We start from the raw sequence: 23,179 nt of genomic DNA on the forward strand, positions 1-23,179 counted from the left end.
ATCGATTCCAGCTTTCTTTTGATTGGTAAAAATTTTAAAAAATAGAATTATGTGCATCCATTTCTTTCTTTCTTTTTTTTTTTAGACAGAATCTCACTTTGTCACCCAGGCTGGAGTGCAGTGGTATGTTCTCAGCTCGCTACAACCTCTGCCTCCCAGCTAAAGTAACTCACATGCCTCAGCCTCCCAAGTAGCTGGGACTGCAGGCGTGCACCACCTCACCTGGCTAATTTTTGTATTTTGTTTTTAGTGGAGACAGGGTTTCATCATGTTACCCAGGCTGGTCTCAGACTCCTGGCCCCAAGTGATCTGCCCACCTTGGTCTCCCAAAGTGCTGAGATTACAGGCATGAGCCACTACACCTGGCCGATGTGCATCTATTATTTTGATATTTTAAGTTAAAGTAAAAACAAACGTATAAATAACCAAAATAGTCTCTCTAGTCACTATTATATCACTTTGCTTAGTTTTCTCCATTGAAGCAATTATCTCAAGTTATTTTCTTTGTGTATCTACTTGTGTTTCATGTGTTTCTCACTACAATGTAAGCTACATTAAAGAGGGGATTTGCTTTAGTGACCCCATGACTACCATGCTAACCTCATGTCCTATCATGTATCCCAGCACCTTCAAAGTCTTCTGTACGTTGTAGACTCTCAATAAATATTTGTTAAATGAGTAGATTTCAGGTATCCAAGAGACAGGCAGTGTTCTTTTGGCTGATGGTTATATGCATTCACTTGAAAAGAGTGTTGTAACAAAATTTGTTCAAGTTGGGTTTTGTTTGCATATTAAGATACTACTGCCAATAGCCATGCATATGGAATGGGTCTTTGATGCAAGTGAGAAATTGCCAACATTCATTTAGAGCCTATTAATAAATGGGCTTTATCCTATATATTAGTATCTATGTCCCTGTCAACATGGCAGTGGTAAAGTTCACATCAAAGTAAAAATTGAAAAACAAAATTAATGTTGATTTGGATTTAAAAGCTCATACCTGAGTTCTGCTTTCAAGGCAGTGGGGAACTGTGGGGAACTGTCTGGAACTGTTGATGCTGCAGGTGAAGCTAAAAAATGAGAATGCTATAGGCTGGTTTGTAACACAGTGAAAACGGAAGAATAAGAGGTAAGGCCAGTTGCCCGGAGACTCTAAATAAGAAACATGGTTATGAGGAAGTGGTTTAGAATTAGGGCTTTGAAAAATAATAGCTGTCATTGATTGAGTGCCTACTATGTGTCAGGCCATTCTCCATAATCCTTACGGAAATTCCTAAGCTAGGTATTATCTCTCCATTTTATAAATTAGTAAGCTGAAGTTCAGGACGTTAAATGACTTACCAAACCATATAGTTATGTAAAAAGTGGAGCAATGATTTAAACTAGATTTTTCAAATCCTAAAGCTGACATGCTTTCCACTGTACCACAATGTCTTCCTTTGTACTGGTGCACTCCATTTATTTCTGTGATTCCTGGCACCAATTTTAGGGCTTGGCACAGCATCCTAATGGAATCATGCCTAGCTGGATAGCAAATGCCTCTGCTGCCAGTAGAGGGGCAACTTAAGAGAAAGGTCCAAGCCAAATTGGGTCCAAGAGTTTCTGACTAAGCAGGTTTCAAACCTCCTGCTAACACCTCTTCCTCCTCACTTTATTTCCCAGCATCCTCCCATAGCTCACCTCCACCTCTGTCCACTGGAGACACCATCCTCCAGGTGCTAATAAGAAAGCTACTCTGGCTATGGAAAAAGGGAAAGAGGCAGCTCAGCAAAATCACTGCTGAGAGCCTGGGCAGGCTTAGGCAAAGTGATCTGAAGAGCTGAAGTGTGCAGCCCACAGAGAGAAATAATAGGGTAAAATGCAAAACTAAAGAAGAGGATAAACCTAAGAGGAAAATCTTCCTGACAGAGATGAATTAGTTATGGGACTAACTCCCCGTGGAAGAGATTGGGCTTCATTCCCTGAGGCTCCCTGAGCAGAAAGCATGCTACAGAGAACAAGTAGGGGGGTGGTAGTTAATGGGGACATCAATGACTAATAGGTGCTTTCCACCTCTGAGTTTTATGAAGATGAATGGAGCGTTTTTGAATAGAGAAAGAAATGAAAATAGTAACTAAAATGGAGAGATGGGGCTGACTAAAGCATGGCAAAGATAAAGAGGAATGAGGCTGTTGGCCCTCATACTGAGTGTGGAAAATCATTTCTTCCAATTGGAAGATGCAGAGGTGATCAGTTCAGAGGTTTAAATTCAGAGTCCAGGCTCTGCCACTTACTGATTATATGAACCTGAGCAAATTACTTAGCCTTTCTAAGCTACAAAATAGGAATAATGCGCTATTTTTCAGATTATTTCTCACTACAGATTAGGAGTAATGTCATTGAAAAGGTTCTTATGAAGATTAAATGAGATAACTCATGTAAAAAACAGTATCTACTTAGCATGAAGTAAGCACTCAAATGACAATAATTATTATTGGGGCATGACTTCATGTGGAGGGGGAAACATAGCTGGGTAATTATTATCAAGGTCACCATATGGGGATAATTTTCCCTTTGGACTTAATGATGGTGTCTCCTTGGTTTAATTATTTGCTGTGTTGATAGCTCACATCCTCTCTACTGACTTGGCTTTCAGCTCACAGGGAAGATGAAGCCCAAATACAATAGATACCAAGGCAAGCTTGCTGAAGAGCAGCTCAACCCATACTGGTACTCAGAGTCATTCTAAGGATAAAGCTGTCTCTCCATGGAGAAGGGTATTGTACACAGGAGATAATACTAATGACACCATCCATTTATTTAATCTCTTACAGTTTACAAAGCACTCTTGCCTGGGAAGGGTTACTATCTTCATTTTATAGATGAGGAAACAGAGACTTAGAGAGGTGAAGCAACTTAATTAAGGCTCCATAGATAATTGGTTGTGGAGATTCACTCCCAGGTCCTCTGACGTCATGTCTGGGGCTCTTATACCACAAGAATGACAAGATGCTGCAGGGAACATGAAGAAGTAGCAAATTAGGAGACTAGTTGCTTTCAATCATAAAAATAGTGAATTTAGGAACAGGAAGAAACTTTCAGATGACCTAATACCGTGGTTTTAGACTGTATCCAAGGGTCTAGTAGGCAGTGGAGGGAGCCAAGCAGGAGGTGGGATCAGCTTTTATCAATTTAAAAAAGAAAAAGAAAGTTAGAAAAACCTAATCTAGTTCAACTAACTGTCTCATTTCCCCAAGAAGGATATTGAGGCCCAGAAGGGTTAAGTAACTTGTCCAAATCAGAGCTAACACTAGCATAGCACTCAGTCCTCAGTCACCTGCATATTTGATAAGCATGTCATAAATGTCCTCATTCTCCAAATATTTTCCTTTGATTACCTCAAGCAAGTCACTTACATGTAATAATCAAATCATTGAAGAGAAATTAGCTCTGGTGTGAGTCTCTTCTGATGACACCATGTGACCTTGGAATAGTCTATTGATCTCTGAACCCTCAGCTTTTCTATAGGTAAAATGGGGATCATAATTTCTGTCTAGGTAACTGTCAGTGGGGCTGTTGTGATGAACGTAAAAGAAAAGCCCATATGGAAGTTCATGGAGTTCTTCCTGGGAAGGAGACTCAGCAAGCTCAATGTCTTATTCTTTAACAATACCTACCAAGAGTCACTGCTTCTAAGCTAATCTCTGCAATTTACCATTCTCATTTATTTGTCATTCTTTCTCAAAAAGGCAATGAGGTTTGTAACCATGTCAGTACTACTGGTTTGTGAAAGTCTCAAAAAGTTCTTATCATGTTGGCTTTCTGATAAGACTTTGTGATTTCCACTACTTACATGTGGAAACTAAATCATTTTAGGTTAAACACCTTTCGTTCTAGACAAGTAACAGAGGCAGCTATCACTCAGGGTGTTCTAGCAAGCCTGGGGAGCTCAAAGCCAGATGAGATCACAGGACTTGTGTGCAGGTTGCAGAGTTTGGAACTCTCCCACCTAACTGGCAGTTTCTCCTCCTTTGACAAGGAATACTAAGAAAATATTATCACAAACCCTTAGGCAGCTCTTGAAAACAGCCTAATGTGCTTGTGACCTTGGCCAAATTCTTGATCTCTCCAAGCTTCAGTTTTCTCACCCGTATCATGTACACTTTCCACCTTACAGGGTTGTCAAGGATCAAAAGAGAGAACACAGGGCGTTTTTGAAATTGTCGAGCATCTACTAACTAGAAGGATTGTTATTTTTAAGAATGTGTAAATTATTACAATTATTTACAATGTGCATTTCAATTAAATCCTTTCAATTTGTTAGAAAAACCCACTTGATTAGATCAACTACTAAGATTGAAGAGAACAGTGTTTTAATGTACTCTGGTCTCTATGAAGAAAGTAAAATGGTGATACTGAGCAAGACAGAGTTAGAGCTAGGGAGCCAGTTAGCCCCTTACTTGGCATCATCACAAGACAAGGAATACTTTCATATTTTCATTAAGAACATTTTAAATTTAAAAAGAAATTTTAAAAGCCTTTACCAAAATTCTGGGTTTCCCAAATTTCTAACTACATCCCTTAGTTAACAGCATTTCTATGCTTACCCATGTTGATACTTTAAAAAATCTAGACCTAGTTTCCATTATGCAGACAGCCCAGGCACAGAAGCCAACCAGTATTTTAAGACTGCAATGTTTACTAATGGATGTCTGGCTAGAAACAGTGTTGGCAGAATCCTGGCGGAGGCATTTACTCTCACTAATGATGTGGAACAGGGCTGCATAATTATGTCCACTTCTATTAAGTCTACCTAAGACTGTGATGTTTTGTAGTGGAACCGGAAACAAGTATCCCAAAAACTCCTGGGATTTTCCTGCAAGAGGCATTACATCAGAACTGGTTTAAGGCCGAGCACAGCAGCTCATGCCTATAATCCCAACACTTTGGGAGGCGGAGGTGTGTGATCACTTGAGGTCAGGAGTTTGAGACCAGCCTGGCCAACATGGTGAAACCCCATCTCTACCAAAACATACAAAAATTAGCTGGGCATGGTGGCAGGCACCTGTAATCCCAGCTACTTGGGAGGATAAGGGGGGAGAATCACTTGAACCCTCGGTTGTAGTAAGCCGAGATCATGCCACTGTACTCTAGCCTGGGTGATGGAGTGAGACCCTATCTCAAAAAAGTAAATAAATAAATAAAATAAAATAAAATAAAATTTAAAAAAATTAAAAAGAACTGCTTCAAACATTCTCACAGTCTTTGCCCAGCCATTCATATCATTTAAGGCCTTCTTCACAAAAATGACTTCACAGAGTACAGAGGAAATCAGACTGCTTAGCAGAAAATTTCGGGACGTAAAGACAGTATATACCATACATGGACCATCCCAGGCCAGGAAAAACCTATTAAACATTTCCTTGGAAACAATATGAGGTACTTTTCTTGTACATATACAAATGTAGAAGGACACTCAATCTATCCCCTGCTCCCTGCTCCAGGAAAGCTGTTGAAGTTATACATTATCATTTTCTTTCCTAGCTGTACCTGGGACTGGAAGCATCAGCAGTTATTCATCAACAAGGAAGGACAATTACATTCATTGGGACTGCCTGTACACTATTCTTGTGGAGAGTAATTTCTGCCTACTAAAAGAGATAGATTCCAAACTTAGATATGTGGGAAATCATTTGGTATTTAATAGAACTCAAGTCATTCACATAGCCCTAGAAAATGATAATTAATAAGGAACTATGCATTGAAAATGAATAGCAGCAAGCCTTTAAAATGAAAATCCTTAGAATAAAGGAATAGCTGTTGTTATTATTATGTTAGTATTACTTAGTATTAAAAAGGTCAAGATACTGTCATCAGATTTCTTTCCCATCTGCGTAATTCCTAGACCTGCAGGTAATCTTCATGCCATTTTCTGAAACGGAATGCCGCTTCAAAGATTTTGGAAGTAAACCATAAAACGAGAACCTTAAAGAAGCATTGATCTTTGCAAATTACTATTAAATAATATCTTTATCCCATATTAATAATTTAACCACAATGTTCGTTAAATAATCTAAAACTTTGACTGCTTTAGAAAATATCCAGTATTATCTGAAACCAAATATTAGGGTTTCGAATGAGTTGGAACTTGGATCTGGGGTAAGAAAAACTCTCATGTCCCTCCCTCCCTCCCTTCCTTCTTTCCTCTCTCTCTTTCTTTCTTCTATTCATCCTTTCTTTTTTCATACTTCTGGCCTTTTGGTGCCCCTTATCTATATCTAGGGTAACATTTAAGTGGAAGAGATTCTAGAAAAAAACAGTGCGTGGCATTCAAATACAGAGAGGTATTTGCAAGGCAAGATGTTGTAGTTTCTGCCGTTCCCATGAATCCTCTATCAAGATGTTTGTCCCTCAATTGTTGATGCAGATGGTCAAAGATTATCCCTTTAATCTTTAACAGTGTCAAAGTTAATGTATACCCTTTACTTTTCAACACTGTCAATGTTAATATAAACCTTTTAATTTTTAACATATTCAAAGTTAATATAAATCCCATTAATGTTTCTCAGTTGATCAAACACAGGAATGATCACTATAAACTAGTTGTATCAGTAGTTTTTCCATTCAGTAGCTGGTACATATTTGGGGGTATGATATCATCAATGGTCATAGTGATAACTGCCCTTAGTTATAGCATTTTTAATACAAAATCATATCATCTTTATTATTTCATTTGAGACTCCCATAGACCACTGCTTGCTACTCCAGAAACTGTTCCCAATTGCGTCTGCCATTTCATGCCCTCTCCTGAGTGCTGCCGCTCCCTCTCCCCTGAGTTTTATTCTCTACTCCTTCCTTCATCCTTCCAAGCACAGTTAACACAGGTTATTGTGTTTAATACACTATACTAAATGTATTGGTTTCTTAGAGCTATCATAACAAACTACCACAAACTGAGGGGCTTAAACAACAAAAATTTATTGTCTCTCAGTTCTGGAGTCTAAAGTCTGAAATCAAGAGGTCAGCAAGGGTATTCTATCTGAGGACTTTCTCCTTAACCTGTTGATGGTTATATTCTCCTTATGCCTCTAACATCATCTTCCCTTTGTACTCTCTTTGTTTTTGTATCCCAGTTGCTAGTCCTATAAGGATGTCAGTCATACTGCACTAAGGTCCAGCCTAATGACCTCTTTTAAACTTGATTATCTCTGTAAAGACCCCGTCTTCAATTAAGGTCACCTTTTTTTTTTTTTTTTTTTTGAGATGGAGTTTTGCTCTTCTTGCCCAGACTGGAATGCAGTAGCATAATCTTGGCTCACCACAACCTCTGCCTTCTGGGTTCAAGTGATTCTCCTGCCTCAGCCTCCCAAGTAGCTGGGATTACAGGCATGTGCCACCACACCCGGCTAATTTTGTATTTTTATTAGAGACAGGGTTTCTCCATGTTGGTCAGGCTGGTCTCGAACTCCTGACCTGAGGTGATTTGCCCACCTCGGCCTCCCAAAGTGCTGGAATTACAGGCCTGAGCCACCATGCCCGGCCTTTAAGGTCACATTTTGAGGTACTAAGGGCTAGGGCTTCAACGTATCTTTTTTGGGAGAATACAGTTAAACCCATAACACTAAGCCTCGAAGATAACAGATGAGAAACACAATGTAGAAAAGAAGAACTTAAATGGAATCTCAAGTGTCATTATCATGAAACCCATTGGCCATGCCTGGTATAGGGCCTGATTGTGTCACTCCTTATGTCCAACCTGCTACCATGTTTCTGGGGCCAGCTCATCTCCTTGGATGGAAATCTGATCATGCACATTCCTTTCTTCCCGTGATCATTAATGTTATGTGTCAAATTGACTGTGCCACTGGGTGCCCAGATATTTGGCCAAACATTATTCCAGGTGTTTTTGTAAGGATATTTTGGAGAAGATTAATATTTAAATCTCATCTGGGTAAAGCAGATTGCCTTCCACTTTATGCGTGGGGCTTATCCAATCAATTCAAGGCCTGAATAGAACAAAAGGCTGATCCTTCTTTGAGTAAGAGAATTATTTTGCTTGACAAATCTTCAAACATGGACATTAGTTCTTCCTGGCTCTACAGTAGCTTCCAGCTTTGAGATTCAAACTGGCACATCAGCTCTGCAGATTTTGTACTTGTCAGCCTTCATAATCATGTGAGCCAATTCCTTATAATAAGTCTCTCTCTCTCTCTCTCTCTTTTTCTATACTCTCTCTGTCTCTGTTTCTCTGGAAACCCTAGTACACACTCTAAGACCAGGTCTCACTTAATGAAGAAAAATCACAAACCATATCAGCATCCTTTCAGGATTACAACTTATGAGCCCCAGAGCAAGCTCTTTATCTTACTAGACACAATACTCAACTTCCCTAATCTGAAGCCCCTACATCTGGGTTATTCCTCTGGGTTTCAGTCATAAAGATGACTGAAATCTGCCCCCCTATCCCCACTGATCTCTCTGAGAATAAAACAAGATCCTGTCCCAAAGTCAAGTCCAGCTGCTAATCTTAGTGCAATCATGGACTGAAAAATACTGAGATCAGAAATCAGAGTACTCTGCTACATGCACAAAACTTTTCATATCTTTGCATACGTTTCAAACCTTTGTGGACTTTCTCAAATTCTCCCTATCTAATTTCATTTAGGGCTTTTAATTTCCTCTACCAACTGTCTGGTAATTCCTTTACTAACTGCCAGTTAGGTAATTACCCAGATTTCTTTTTTTTTTTTTTTTTTTTTTTTTTTTTTTGAGACGGAGTCTCGCGCTGTGTCACCCAGGCTGGAGTGCAGTGGCACGATCTCGGCTCACTGCAAGCTCCGCCTCCCAGGTTCACGCCATTCTCCTGCCTCAGCCTCCTGAGTAGCTGGGACTACAGGCGCCCGCCACCACGCCCGGCTAGTTTTTTTTTTGTTTTTGTATTTTTAGTAGAGACGGGGTTTCACTGTGTTAGCCAGGATGGTCTCGATCTCCTGACCTCGTGATCCACCCGCCTCGGCCTCCCAAAGTGCTGGGATTACAGGCTTGAGCCACCGCGCCCGGCCAATTAACTACATCCCTTAGAGCACAGCATTTCTATGCTTACCCATGTTGATACTTTAAAAAATCTAGATCTAGTTTCCAATATGCAGGCAGCCCAGGTACAGAAGCCCACCAGACAATTCCTTTACCAACTGTTTTTTATAGCTCAATAATGTATACATGTGACTTTGTAAAGAATTAGCCTTGCCTACTTAAGGCTCAATACAAAACCTTCCAAAGTTTTCACAGATTAACCAAATTAGTTTTGAAAGAATGTCTCCAGGTTAGAAGAGGGTAAACCACTCTCCCTGACTCTGCAGCCTTACTCTCATCCCTACTTTGGGTCTCTACTTTCCAGATTCTGTCACCATATCACCTATTCACCCCTCCCCCAAGGTGGTATGATTCTCCTTTAAAAATTTTAATGTGCACAAAAATGTTTTCCCTTGGCATAACTGAGACAGGCTGGTATTTTCAAGAACAGCTTTACTAAACATGAGGGAAAACAGAAAAGAAATAATTACAGAAAACATACACAGTATAAAAATAGCCAAGTTTCCAACTGCAGGTTTCTGTTTCTAAAAATTCCATTTGAAGTAGGAACTCTTTACTGGGCCTCAATCTCATTTACCCTTAGTCAACCACATCCCTTAATTTTGCTACATCCTGTCTGGACTCCTTCTCCCCTTCCACCAACACCTCATCCTTCCCTGAGCCCTGTGATCTTGAGCCGCTATCTCTGTTTTTTGAACCCACATCTCAAAGAAAAAACACCCAAGAACTTACTTTTAAAATTAAACTTACTTTTTATTCTCCTAATTAAAATTATCCTGGACTCACGAAGAGCTGCCAAATTGCTAGCTTACAAGAGATTTTCAAGTTTTGATGTTTAAGATTTACTGGGTTTCAAATATTAGTCCTTCTCAATACTGATGTTAAACCAGCATAAACCAAACTGTAATCTAGGAAATGATCACTGGGATAACAAATATTCTTTACAAAGGCAGGTAGTATTCTATAGTCAAATAAATCTGAGGAATGCTGGGTTAAACAAAGTTTCATAGTTTTCTCCATTGCATAATTTCTCAAACCGTTCCATGCAGTTAACAAATATTTATTGAGCACCTATATTGTGCTAGGCACTACTACAGGTACTGAGGATTCCCTGGTAAAGAGTGAACAGGACAGATAAAATCCTTACCCTGCCCTCATGGAATTTGCCTTGTAGGTGGGGTTCGCCACAAAAGATCAACAAACAAATAAGAGCATTTCAAATCATGGTATGGACTTTGAAGACCTTAAGGGGTAAGGTTATAGGGTATAACTGGAAGTGGGGAAGCCCAGGAGGCAGAGGAAACAGTGAGTCTAAAGACGTGGCGGGAAAAAGCTTGGCCTGCTGGAGGAAGAGAAAGGAGCTTCTGTGGTTGGAGCTGAATAATTAAGGTGGGGAGTAGAAGTGAGGTATGATCTTAGAAAAGTAAGATGTTGTTGGTGCAATGGAAAGCAATTTGGAAGGTTTTAAGCCCTGGCATGATTTGACTTACAATTTGAAAAAGAAAAATTCCTTGTATGTTGTGTGGAGAATGAAATTTAGAGGCTAAGATTAAAAGTGGAAACCGGTTAGGCTCTTGTAGTAGTTCCTTTGAGAGATGGCAGGAGTGTCAGTGCAGATAGAGAGAAGTGAATGGCTTCAGCACATATCTGAGGCGTAGTGACAACAGAACTTCCTGATGAGTTAACGTGAGAAATAGAGATCAGAGAGAAGACACTGATGACTTTCACCTTTGGGGCTTGAGCAATTACATACATGATGGTGGTATTGACTGAGCCAAGACAGACTAGGAAGCAGAGGCTTAAAGGGGTGAAGGAAATGAAGCCTTATCCGTGATAAGTTCGAGATACCTATTTAGATTGGTGCAAAAGTAATGGTGGTTTTTGTCCATGAAAGTAATGGTGTAATACATGTGTAAGAGGTGCTATCAAGTAGATAGATTATATATATATAACATAATAAGTAATATATATGATAATTTATAATAATATATTTATATGAGTCTGGAGTTTAGGAGAAAGGTTTGAGATATATGTTGGGAAATCATCAGCATACAGATGGCATTTAAAGTCATGGAACTGGGGTTGGGCGTGATGGCGCATGCCTGTAATCCCAGCACTTTGGGAGGTTGAGGCGGGTGGATTGCTAGAGGCCTGTAGTTCGAGACCAGCCTGGCCAACATGGCAAAACCCCATCTCTACTAAAAATACAAAAATTAGCCGGGTGTGGTGGTGCATACCCGTAATCCCAGCTACTCAGGAGGCTGAGGCATGGGAATTACTTGAACCCAGGGGGTGGAGGTTGCAGTGAGCTGAAATTGCACCACTACACTCCAGCCTGGGTGACACAGTGAGACACTCTCAAGGAAACCCGAAGAAACAAATAAAGTCACAGAACTGGATGAGATCACCTGGGGAGAGAGCAGAAAGGAGCCAAGGCCCAAATTTAGAAATCTGGTACAGACAGGAACCAACAGAGGACCACTTTTAACATGTTCGTGGGCATTATGACTCTATAAAAGGTGAATGCAGAAGGCAGCATTTCCCTAACTTTTTTGACTTTGGAAACTTTCATCGTGTAGCATGTCACAGGACTAGGGTTTTAAGGAAAATATTTTGGAAAATATTGCTCATACCCTTCTAGCTACACTCCATTATGGCATTATATATTAATTCCTAAGGTAACACAGGCTTTCTCTCTAGGTAGAAAGGTATTTCAATAAAACTTCATCCATCACTAAACCAAACAGTGTCCTGAGGATCCAGGCCCCAAAATATACCTATAGGAAGCACACATGTGCCAAATGCAGTGAGCAGCAAGGAGGGCTGTCTCACCACAGCCTTGTTGAGCCCAACCTCAAATGCTGCCAGGTTTTAGCCTTTTTTTTTTTTTTTTTTTTCATATTTCTAATAGTATTTCGGTGGAGGAGTAAGATTGAAGGTCTGGAGAGAGGCCTGGGAGTAAATGGTCCTTTTTTCTGGTGATGTATGTAATATTGTTCAGAGTACTAGCATTTGGGTGTTTCTACCTATACACACTATATCAGTGTCAGAGTGTCATTTGATGCTCTAGAAAGAATTAAAGTTTTTTTCTATTTTCTAATGAGTGAGGTTTTTGTTTGTTTTGTTTTTGTTTTTTGTTTTGGTTATAAGGCCTCACTCAGAGGCTCCGTAAGTAAAAAATGTATGAGGGAAATACTGAAAGGGAATTTATCTGGTGATAGGAAGTTAGAATCTGAGGCAGCCCTAGGGATAGGTTTCTCTCCAGGACAAGTCTTCTCTTTCTCTCTCTCCCTCTCTCTCTTTCTCTCTTTCTCTCTGTCTCTCTCTCTCTCTCTCTCTCTCTCACACACACACACACACACACGCACGCACATTCACAAAGGCTCAGAGGCTGTATGATCTTTCATAGTACCTCTGAGAACTCTCACATTTTATAGTTATACACTAAGAAATCATAATAAAATCTTCTATGTTTGCATACCACAATCTAAGTAAGTCTTGAAGATTTGCTTTGTAAACAAGGAGACAAAGGCCCGGGGAGAAGAGACACCACCCAGTGAAAGGAGCCCTAGTTGGGTTTAGTAAACCTGAATTCTGCTCCTGTGTAGGCAGATGGCTTCATCTGGGTTTCAAATTCCTCTTCTGAAAGGGAAGTGACTGGATAGAGATAGGTGATCTTCAAGATGCATTCCACAGTGTAACATGGCTGTGGTCATACAGCTGGTAGATTACAGCCAAGTAAGAATCATATCTCCTGTTACCTGGTCCAGTGTTGTGATTTGTTTCATTACGCTACACTGCATTTTCATGTTTAAACTTTTTAAAAATCTCAACCCATTTTTTTCCTCATCTGTTTGGATTGCTGTGAAAACACTTTAAGAAGGCAATATGGTACTGTGAAAAAACTATAAGCGTTGAAACCAAAGAGACAGATTTGGATCTGGGTTTACTGTCAGCTCTGTGATTTTGGAGCAGTTACTTAACCTCTTCCGCAGCCTCAGTTCCATCATCTGTAAGACAGGTATATATAATACCTGCCTTGTATCATTGTTGATAACATTAAATGAGATCGTGTCTATAAGCATCAAAGACAGTATGTATAAACATTCCATCTCACATTTTACATCTCCATGCCTCTTAATTATTTAGGGAGATAAGGAATTACAGCAAAGCATTTATGAACCAAGATGAGGATGAGGCATGTGATGGCTTTATTTTCTGCATAAGTAATATTAGAGACATATTTTAGGTCAATTTTTCTGTTCAAACATTTTCAAAATATCAGTCCATGTTCCTTCTTGAGAAAGCACACACACAAACTTTAGGAAGATTATAACTGAGTCTTCATTGATGATTGAAGATCTTGCTGTGCCTTGGGCTTATTATTTCAAACTTGAATTCAAATCATTCAGCTGCCTTGGAAAAACGTGCAGAAGGTACAGAACTTAGTTGGAATGTGTTGAACTCAGGAAATCTTCTAGAATTTTGTTGTTTGTTTTGAATTGAAATTCTTGTTAACAATTTTCTCTGTGGTTCAGACTTCTAAATAGTACAAACATTCCATTTACAGTTGAGGATCTTGGGTACTGTGCTCTGGTTAAACAAATGATCCACAGAATTTTTTGTTTTTTTTGAAAGCCTACTTTGTTGAAGGACCTGAACCAGATACCATTTTGGATACGAGCAAATATCAATATTAATATGAGGTTTTAAGGAACATACACACTCATTAATGAGGCAAAACATAAACTCATAAAAAAGTAGCTACAACTGAAGTCAAAAAAATGAGAGAAGGCTTTATAAAGAAGTCAGTACTTGAAATGGGACTTGAACTATGGTAGAATTTGGACCAGCAGTGCTCAGTGGTAGGAGGAATGTTTGATGGAGAAGGATCTTTAGGGCTGAGAGAATAGTTTGAATAAATGCATGGGGATGGGAAAGCTTAGGATATATCTGAGGGACTTTAATTTGTTCGTTTTGGAGATAATTAAGGCTAACATAGATATTTAGTTGAGACGTTCCTAGTTTTTCATAGCATCTACTGAATGTACGGATGTCTTGAAAAGTGTTTCTTAGGCCCTAGAGTGATGAGAAACTGATTTGCTGTGCATTCTTTTGTATGTTAGTTTATCTCTGTGGGCTGATAATATGTAGGTCACAAAAGAAATCATAGGGCTACCAATTTACCTGTTTGTTAGAAGCTAAGACCCATTTCTTGGACATCAGAGATGTCTGGTACACTCAACAGCCTTCCCAGGTTCCATTCTCCTATCTAGAAAACCTTTAGAGCCACGGGCTAGGTCCTGAGTTTGGGTATCCATTGCCCCTCTGTAAACAGCTCAAGCCAGGAATATGAAGGAGGAGGGCACTAGGTTTCTCTAATGTTCTTTCCATTTGCCTCACTTGCCCTTTGTCAGCCCAATCCTGTGCCCAATCTCATGCTTAAAAACAAGATTCCTTAAATACAAGGTCACGTTTCTCAGAGGGAAAGATAGCATTTCACCTAATGGTCAATGGACTTACATATTCCCTCCTTATAAAAGTGGAAAATGAGGGAAAGTTGGGGGGAAATCCATGCAGAACCCTGGTGTTATGGGACATCTCTCAATCTACTTTGCTGAAGCTAATGCTTTCAGCAGAGGTGAAAAAGGCATAACACAGCAATGTGTATTCCATATTAAAGTATCTGGGTAGTGAGACTGTCATGAAAAATTGCTAGATAGATACTCTTTTGAACATTTCTAAGCATTGATTGATTCTGTTGATATGGTTTGGCTGTGTCCCCACCCACAACTCATCTTGAATTGTAGCTCCCATAATTCCCATGTACTATAGGAAGGACCCCATTGGAGGTAATTGAATCATAGGGGTAGGTTTTTCCCATGCTGTTCTCATGATAGTGAATAAGTCTCATGAGAACTAATTATTTTATAAATGAGAGTTCCCCTGGACAGGCTCTCTTGCCTGCTGCCATGTAAGACGTGACTTGGCTCCTCATTTATCTTCTGCCATGATTGTAAGGTCTCCCCAGCCATATGGAACTGTAAGTCAATTAAACCTCTTTCCTTTATAAATTACCCAGTCTCAGGTATGTCTTTATTAGGAGCATGAGAACAGACTAATTCACTGTTAAGGAGAGAAAACTGAGATTCTCAAACGTGGCTTTCTACATGTAGAGCAAGTCTATGCCAAGTAACATGACAGTTTTGTGTTTTAAAGAAGCAGGTCTTTGATCAGGGACACCTAATGAGGAAGGTTCTCTTCTTGTCTTCTTTTTTTGTTGCTGTTATTTTTCTGTATCTGGCTTCTTTGTTTCTGCCCTTCACTTTCAACCATAATGCACAACTTCTCCCCATTTAATGAAAAACTCCTTTCCTAACATAGCACGGGGTCAGAGCGGTAGAGCTGGGAGGGAACTTAGACATTATTGAAGTCACCCTACTGACTTTTGAGATAAGGAAAATAAGCCCCAGAGAGATAAAATGATTTTCTGACTGTAGAGTGGTAGGGATAGATGTGAATGTTGGGAAGTTATGCGATAATTCACAGAGTGTTTTATGGTTTACAGAGTGTTATTACTTATGTGATTGCACATGATCTCATAACACCTGTGATGTAGGTGATATTATTATGTCCATTTTATAGGTGAGGAAACTGAGACCCAGAGCATTCTCCTATAAGGGGAAAGAGTATATACTTTTTCATCAGGGAAACTGCTCATGGCAAAGCCTAGTGACTGTGAAGTGCCAAACCCTGTTCTGAAGGGCTAGGCATACAAAGATTAATAATGACTGCCTCTGCACTCATATCTGTTAGGAGGAGGTTGTTGGTCTCCCCAAAGGCCACACACAGGGCACCCTAATGCTGTCAAAAATTACCTGAACTCTAGAGGAACTGCATCTGGTACAGCCATTTGACTCCCTCTAAGCATGGCCATGTAGAAACTCTGGACAGGGCAACTCTTCTAAAGAGGAACCTACACTTTAAACTGTATAAAATTGAGAGTCGATGTAATGTGAAAAGTGAATAAATTAAGTTGGCTCAAGATCATAGAAGCATTTGGGTTTTAACTGGCCGGGGAAGTTGAGTGGGGATGAATTAGGGGCTTTCAGATCTCTTCTTTTCTATTCTTTTTTGTGAATAGTCCCCATCTCTGTGGCCCTGCTTTTTCAGAGTAACACTCACAAATACATACTCTTTTTATTTTTCATTTTTATTCTTGGTAAAATTATCCGATCAATAACTGCATCATACCTTCATGGATGTTGCAAAATTCTGGAACTTTTGTTTATCCAAGACAAGGGTCAGCAAACCACTGCCTGTGGGCCAAATCTGGCTGCTGCCTGTTTTTATAAGCTTGTGAGTTAAAAATCATAAATCCATATATATATATATATATGTATACACCCCCATATATATATATATATATTTGGAGACACTCTGTTGTCCAGACTGGAGTGCAGTGGCGAGATCTTGGCTTACTGCAACCTCTGTCACTTTGGTTCAAGCTAAGAATAGTTTTTATACTTTTTAATGGTTGAAAACAATCAAAATCAGAAAGCTATTTTTTGATGTAAATATAATATTAAAATTTCAATGGCAAAAAATAATGTTTTACTAGAATGCAGCTACTATATATGGCCTGCGGAACCTAAAAATATTTACAGTCCTGCTCTTTACAGAAAATCTTTGCCAATACCTCTCTTACAGCACCAATCATACTGTATGAGAATTCATTCTCTTTATAGCCATCTCCCCACCTTGACTTTTGAGCTTATGGAGGGCTCCTCTTTGCTTAAGATGAGGCTTTAACTCCAGGTGGGCACTCTAAATATTTGTGGGACGGAAGAGAAAATGAATCAATGATGTGGGCTTGGCAGAATCAATTCCTGCTTTGGGGTCTCAGCTTTCTTTTTGTGAAATGAAAGAGTTGGTTAAGGTGACCTCGGTCTCCATCTAGCTCCAACATTCTATATTAAGGTTTCTGTAGCTAAAAATAAATATCATGCTTGGTTCATTGAACTTCAACTTTGAGTTCTCCCTTGCTGATCTGCTAACTATTGGTTGGTTTCCCAGGTCTTTCAGTATCATGAAAGGGATGCCCTTATGAGCTAACTTCCCTGGGCATATTATGTTAGTGTATGTGGTGTGTGCATTGCATGCAGTATATAAATATATTACATTAAGAAATCAGTAACTTCCTTCTTCATTTCTGCATGTCTTATGTGAATCTAGTGACATGATTTTCTCAGGGTCTGGACATTCTTTTTTTTTGAGATGGAGTTTCGCTTTTGTTGGCTGGGCTGGAGTGCAATGGTGTGATCTCGGCTCACCACAACCTCCGCCTCCTGGGTTCAAACGATTCTCCTGCCTCAGCCTCCTGAGTAGCTGGGATTACAGTCATGTGCCCACTACACCCTGCTAATTTTGTATTTTTAGTAGAGATGGGGTTTCTCCATGTTGGTCAGGCTGGTCTTGAATTCCCAATCTCAGGTGATCCGCCCACCTCAGCCTCCCAAAGTGCTGAGATGACAGGAGTGAGCCACCATGCCTGGCCAGGCCTGGTCATTCTTAAGAATCTGGGACCAGGCGCAATGGCTCATACCTCTAATTCCAGCACTTCGGAAGGCCAGGAAGGGTGGATTGCCTGAGCCCAGGAGTTTAAGACCAGCCTAGGCAACATAGCAAGACCTCATCTCTATTAAAAAAAAAAAGTACAAAAATTAGACAGGTGTGGTGGTGTGTACCTGTAATCTCAGCTACTTGGGAGGCTGAGGTGGGAGGATTTCTTGAGCCTGGAGTTCCAGATTGTAGTGAGCTATGATCACACCACTGCACTCCAGCCTGGGTGATGGAGTGAGACTTTGTCTCAAAAATAAAATAAAATAAATAAAATAAAATAGATGTTATAATCAATATCCTTGTATTTGAATCATGACTTTACCTTGTACAAACTGTATACAAGTTATCTTGTGTATATTAATATCTTATGTATATATTCGTATCTTCATCTTGTATATATTAAGACAAATTATTTAATTTTGATTTTCATTTTCCTTAGCTGTCAAATTGAATTGAAAATACCTTCTAGAGCCTGTGTAGTGTAGTGTAGTGGCCTGTGCCTATAGTCCCAGCTACTCTGGAGACTGAGGTGGGAGGATCATTTGAGCCCAGGAGTTTGAGGCTGTAGTGAGCTGTGGTCCTGCCGCTGCATTCCAGCCTGGATGACAGAACGAGATCCTGTCTGTTTAAAAAAAAAAAAAAAAAGTCTGAATGTTTGGAGTTCAGAGACCACATACTGGAGTTATGGCTACTCCCTCACCTCTATGCATCCACACAATAGACTCAGAAAAAAACCCATCTGCCTTTACTTGGAAAATCTCACTACTTAGAAAAACTTACTACTTGGAAAATCGTGTTATTTTCAAACCAAATGGAGATTAAAATGCTTGTGGAAACTTTAAGAGTGCACAGTGCCATTCCCTGAAGTGGTTCAAAGAACACCTTCATCAGGCTGGGTGTGGTGGCTCAGGCCTATAATCCCAGAACTTTAGGAGGCCAAGATGGATGGATGGTTTGAGCTCAGGAGTTCAAGACCAGCCTGGGCAACACAGCAAAACCCCGTCTCTGTTAAAAAAAAAAAAAGTAAAACACACACACAAAAGACAAAGAACACCTTCACGAGGCAAGGTCAGGGCCAGACATAATATCAGTGTGATTTGATTTAAACCATTATCCTGGACTGTTTCCTCCCAGAAATGTCATTGCCTCTCTTCAACCCCATCATTGTTAAAAAATGGACAGAATCTTAAGAGTTGAGACATATGTGACCTAAGGAAATGTACTTGCTTATAAATATGGTCCTATGAAGTCTGCCTGTACTGAAGCCAAGAGCAGCTCTCAAGCAATAGACAAAATTTCTTTTCCGGACTCTTTTGTTATTTGTTCTACCCTTTCCTCCCAGATTTCTAACACTGTTCACTGATTATCATGGGCCTCTGCTATGATGTACCCAGTGTGGAAAACATCTAAGCCTTCAGTTCAGTATCTCCCTTCCCTTCTCACTACCCTTAAAAGGAGGGTAGCAAGGTATAGTGGAAAAGAGTAAAGCACTAAGACTCAAATAAATCTGAGACCCAGCTCCTCCATTTGTTGATGGAGCCTTAGTTTCTATAATCTACTAACACTTGTTATCTCCTACCTCTACTAATCATCCCTGAGTCCCTTACTGTCAAGAACCATGCATTATTTCTTCTTTTTATCTCACACTACTTAGTGTATAGCATGCAGCAGAGGCTTGACACATGCCTCTGGAGTAAAATTGAACCGACTTGACATCTAATCTTGCATGGATCATGAAATGTGGAATGTCTGTGCTAAAAGGAACCCAAAGACCTACCCAGTTCAGTGTCTGCAAATGGAAGGCAGATGCAACCCACTCCCCTCTTCTGTGCTAAATGGACAGAAATGACTAAATAGTCACAATATTCTTTCTAGCGGAGTGTATTTCCTGACCTAAGCTTCACCATTTTCAATGGCGCTCCCTTGGAGGCCACTGCTGAAATTAGCACTGGAGGAAAAAAACCTATGTACCACTCTGGATTGAGTATAACTTGCACTTTATAAATGAAGAAACCCAGACCTAGATAGGTGATATGATTTGGCCAAGGTCACACAACTAATTGTAGGGTGAATTCAAAATAGAACGTAGGCAGCCTCCATATCCACAGATTCCAAATCAGAGGATTAAACTAAAAACAGATTAAAAAAAATTCTGAAAAAAGTTTTTAAAATAACACAATAACAAAACATAATACAAATGTAGGCTGGTCGTGGTAGCTCATGCCTGTAATCTCAGCCCTTTGGGAGGCCAAGGTGGGTGGATCACTTGAGGCCAGGAGTTCGAGACCAGCCTGGCCAACATGGCAAAACTCTGTCTCTACCAAAAATACAAAAATTAGCTGGGCATGATGGCATGTGCCTGTAGTCCTAGCTACTTTGGAGATTGAGACATGAGAATTGCTTGAATCCGGGAGGCAGAGGTTGCAGTGAGCTGAGATAGAGCCACTGCCCTCCAGCCTGGGTGACAGAGTAAGACTCTGTCTCAAAAAAAAAAAAAAAAAAAAAAAATTAAATATAGTATAACAACTGTTTACAAAGCATGTATTTGTATTAGGTATTATTAGTAATCTAGAGATGATTTAAAGTACACAGGAGGATGTGCATAGGTTTATATAAGGGAATTGAACATCTGAGGATTTTGGTATTCATGAGGACTCCTGGAGTCAAACTTTCCCCGCAAGCCCTGTGCATACCTAGGGACTGTATAGGTCTCCATGCTGTCCTTCCAATGCTCTATCCACAGCTTAACATTTGGATTCTAACAGAAGTCTCAGTGCCTTCAAGGCAAGGAGTGAGTACTGGGGAGAATTTCTAGCAAGGACAAATGAGCTTTTTGGTGGGAGTGGTGGGGTGCTTGGCAGACAGGAGAGCCTTAGAGTCATGTGGATACCTTCTTGGTATTTCAGAAGGCAAGTCAATTGCTCAGCACACTTTCACTGAAGGCCTCTTCCAGGCACAGATGCAAGGCCTTAGAGGCATAGATAGATAAAAAGAGGACTCTGCCCCGGGGCTTATAGACCAATAAATAAACACTGAAAAAAAAGAAAAGCAGAATGATAAGTGAACTAACAGAGATATGCCTAGACCCTTGCAAGGGCAAAAGGACATGACCACACATTGCCCAGAGAAGTCATAGGGAGCTTAACTGAGGAAGTAGCATCTGAGTTGATTATTTGAAGAGAAGTCACAGTTTTCCCAGGAAATTAAGAAGGAAAGAGTGTTCCATCACAGAGAACTGTGTGTGCAATGGCAAAGGGCTGGGATAGAGACTGTCATATACTGACAACAGCAAAGAGTTCTGTGTGCAATGAGTTCCAAGTGTGTGATGAATGGGGGCGGAGAAGAGAAGGGAATGAGGGCAATGTCCAATGTCAGGAGAGGGATCTAGAGAGAGAAGCAACACCTGCTTTGAAGGAGTCTACAAAGTCTGATAAGACATGCGTAAATCATTTATAACGCATAGTAGAATGATCCAGTGTTTTTCAGAGGATCAAAGGAAGTAGAGGAGAGCTCAGAGAAGGGAGAGATGACTTTTCACTGGGAGTTAGGGATATATTACTGATAAGTCAATCAGGGTTCAAATTGATCCTCTTTTCAAGTAGAAGTTAAAAATCTGCAATACAATTACTTGCCCAGTCGTGTTCTCATTGGGTCATACCTTTAACTTGATAGACCTGATCCTAAGTCCCAACACACTGCCCAGTGGGGTGCCCATTCCCATTACATAACATATTGTGTGTTTTCTTCACCACTCTGTTACCCAGTGCCTACAACAGTGCCTGATGCCTAGCAGGTGCTGAATAAATATTTGTGGAATCAGTCTTTTAAATGATATATTTTTATTATGGCAACTACACACTCTAGATTTTTCCCAGTGTCTTAAAAAATCTGTCTCCCTTGGGAGGCCGAGGTGGGTGGATCATGAGGTCAGGAGTTCAAGACCAGCCTGACCAACATGGTGAAACCCTGTCTCTACTAAAAACACAAAAATTAGCTGGGCGTGGTGGCATGTGCCTGTAATCCCAGCTGCTCAGGAGGCTGAGGCAAGAGAATCTCTTGAACCTGGGAGGCGGAGGTTGCAGTGAACCAAGAAAAAAAAAAGTCTGTCCCTTAGTTGCCATTAGTACCACTGTATTTGTCATGCATCTGGATTTCTGACTTAGAAAATACGGTAATAGAACCCACAGCTACAATATAGAAAAGCTTCATTCTCATTCTCAGAAACTCCCCCTATGCGAGCTGGAATTTTCGGGAGGGAGGTGGGAGAGAGGTATGGTTTAGTAAGAGCACACCATTTCCAAGCTGGAGGCCTCAGCCACTCCCTGCTGCACAGTTGGCTGCCCATGCAGTCTTGGACCAAGTCATCTTGTCGTCTTGTTCTTTGCCCACTGAACACATAGGCTTTGAGAGTCTTGGGTGAAAGTGGAAAGCATTCGCATCTTGAAAAGGATGTAGTTGGGGCACTTGTGTCCTTGTTTGTTTCTTTCCAGAGCTCTGGCTGCTCTATTGGAAAAGGTAAACTTTCAGATTTGCAGGGATGAAAAAGTGTGTTGCTTCACAAACTTAGCACCTACCTGATACTCCCTGGAATGTAACATTTCATGTGTTTGATTATCATGGTCAAATGAATTATCAGTGAAAATCATTATCAACTAAATATGTTCTTTCTTTTTTTTTTTTTTAACAAAAGATTCCAACTTTTTTTAGTTTTAGGTTCATATGCCAAGTTTTTTTGAGCTGAGGAATAGGCTTGCTTTATATTCTTACCTTTTACAGTCTCTACCTCTACCTCTCCTTAAAAATTTTGAATCCCTTCTGTATTTAGGAAGTAATAGAGAAGGCTGTCTTTCCTAATGGTTTCACCAGCCTCTCATCAACCGAAACTGAAAGCCTTTGGAATTCTCTCCACCATTTCACCACTACATTCTTGAGTCCTCTTGATTCTATCCCCAGATTATTCTTACATGTATTCCCTCTTGTCCAGCACCTTAATTGAGGTTCTCAGACTGAGTTATTCTAACTGCCTTTTAACCAATCTCTCTGACTCCAAGATCTCCTTATCAAGCCAGCCTTTGCACTGCTACAAAACTAACCTCCCTAAAACACAAGTTACATTATGGCCCGCTCTTCCTTTCTGGGCTAATCCTTATAACACAGGGAATAAAATGCAAAATTCTAGCATGCTATTCAAGGCCACCTCAAGTCTTGACAATGCTTTATGAGCCTAACCTCTGGAAAATGAAAAATAAACAGAAGAAAAATAAATTTATAAAATAAGCTGGATATAGTACATAAAATCTGTGTCCAAAAATCTACTGCAAAAAGTGTTTGTGTGTGTGCATACAAATATACACATAGATAGATAGAGATATGTATACTACACACAATGTTATAAATGATTAAGATTTCTAGACAAGCCCATACAAATCTATTTAATGTATAATTTGGAAACAAACTACTGTGCATGGGCCACAAAAATTACTCT

This window comes from Theropithecus gelada, chromosome 14 (genome assembly GCF_003255815.1).
Source record: "Theropithecus gelada isolate Dixy chromosome 14, Tgel_1.0, whole genome shotgun sequence".
Lineage (NCBI taxonomy): Eukaryota > Metazoa > Chordata > Mammalia > Primates > Cercopithecidae > Theropithecus > Theropithecus gelada.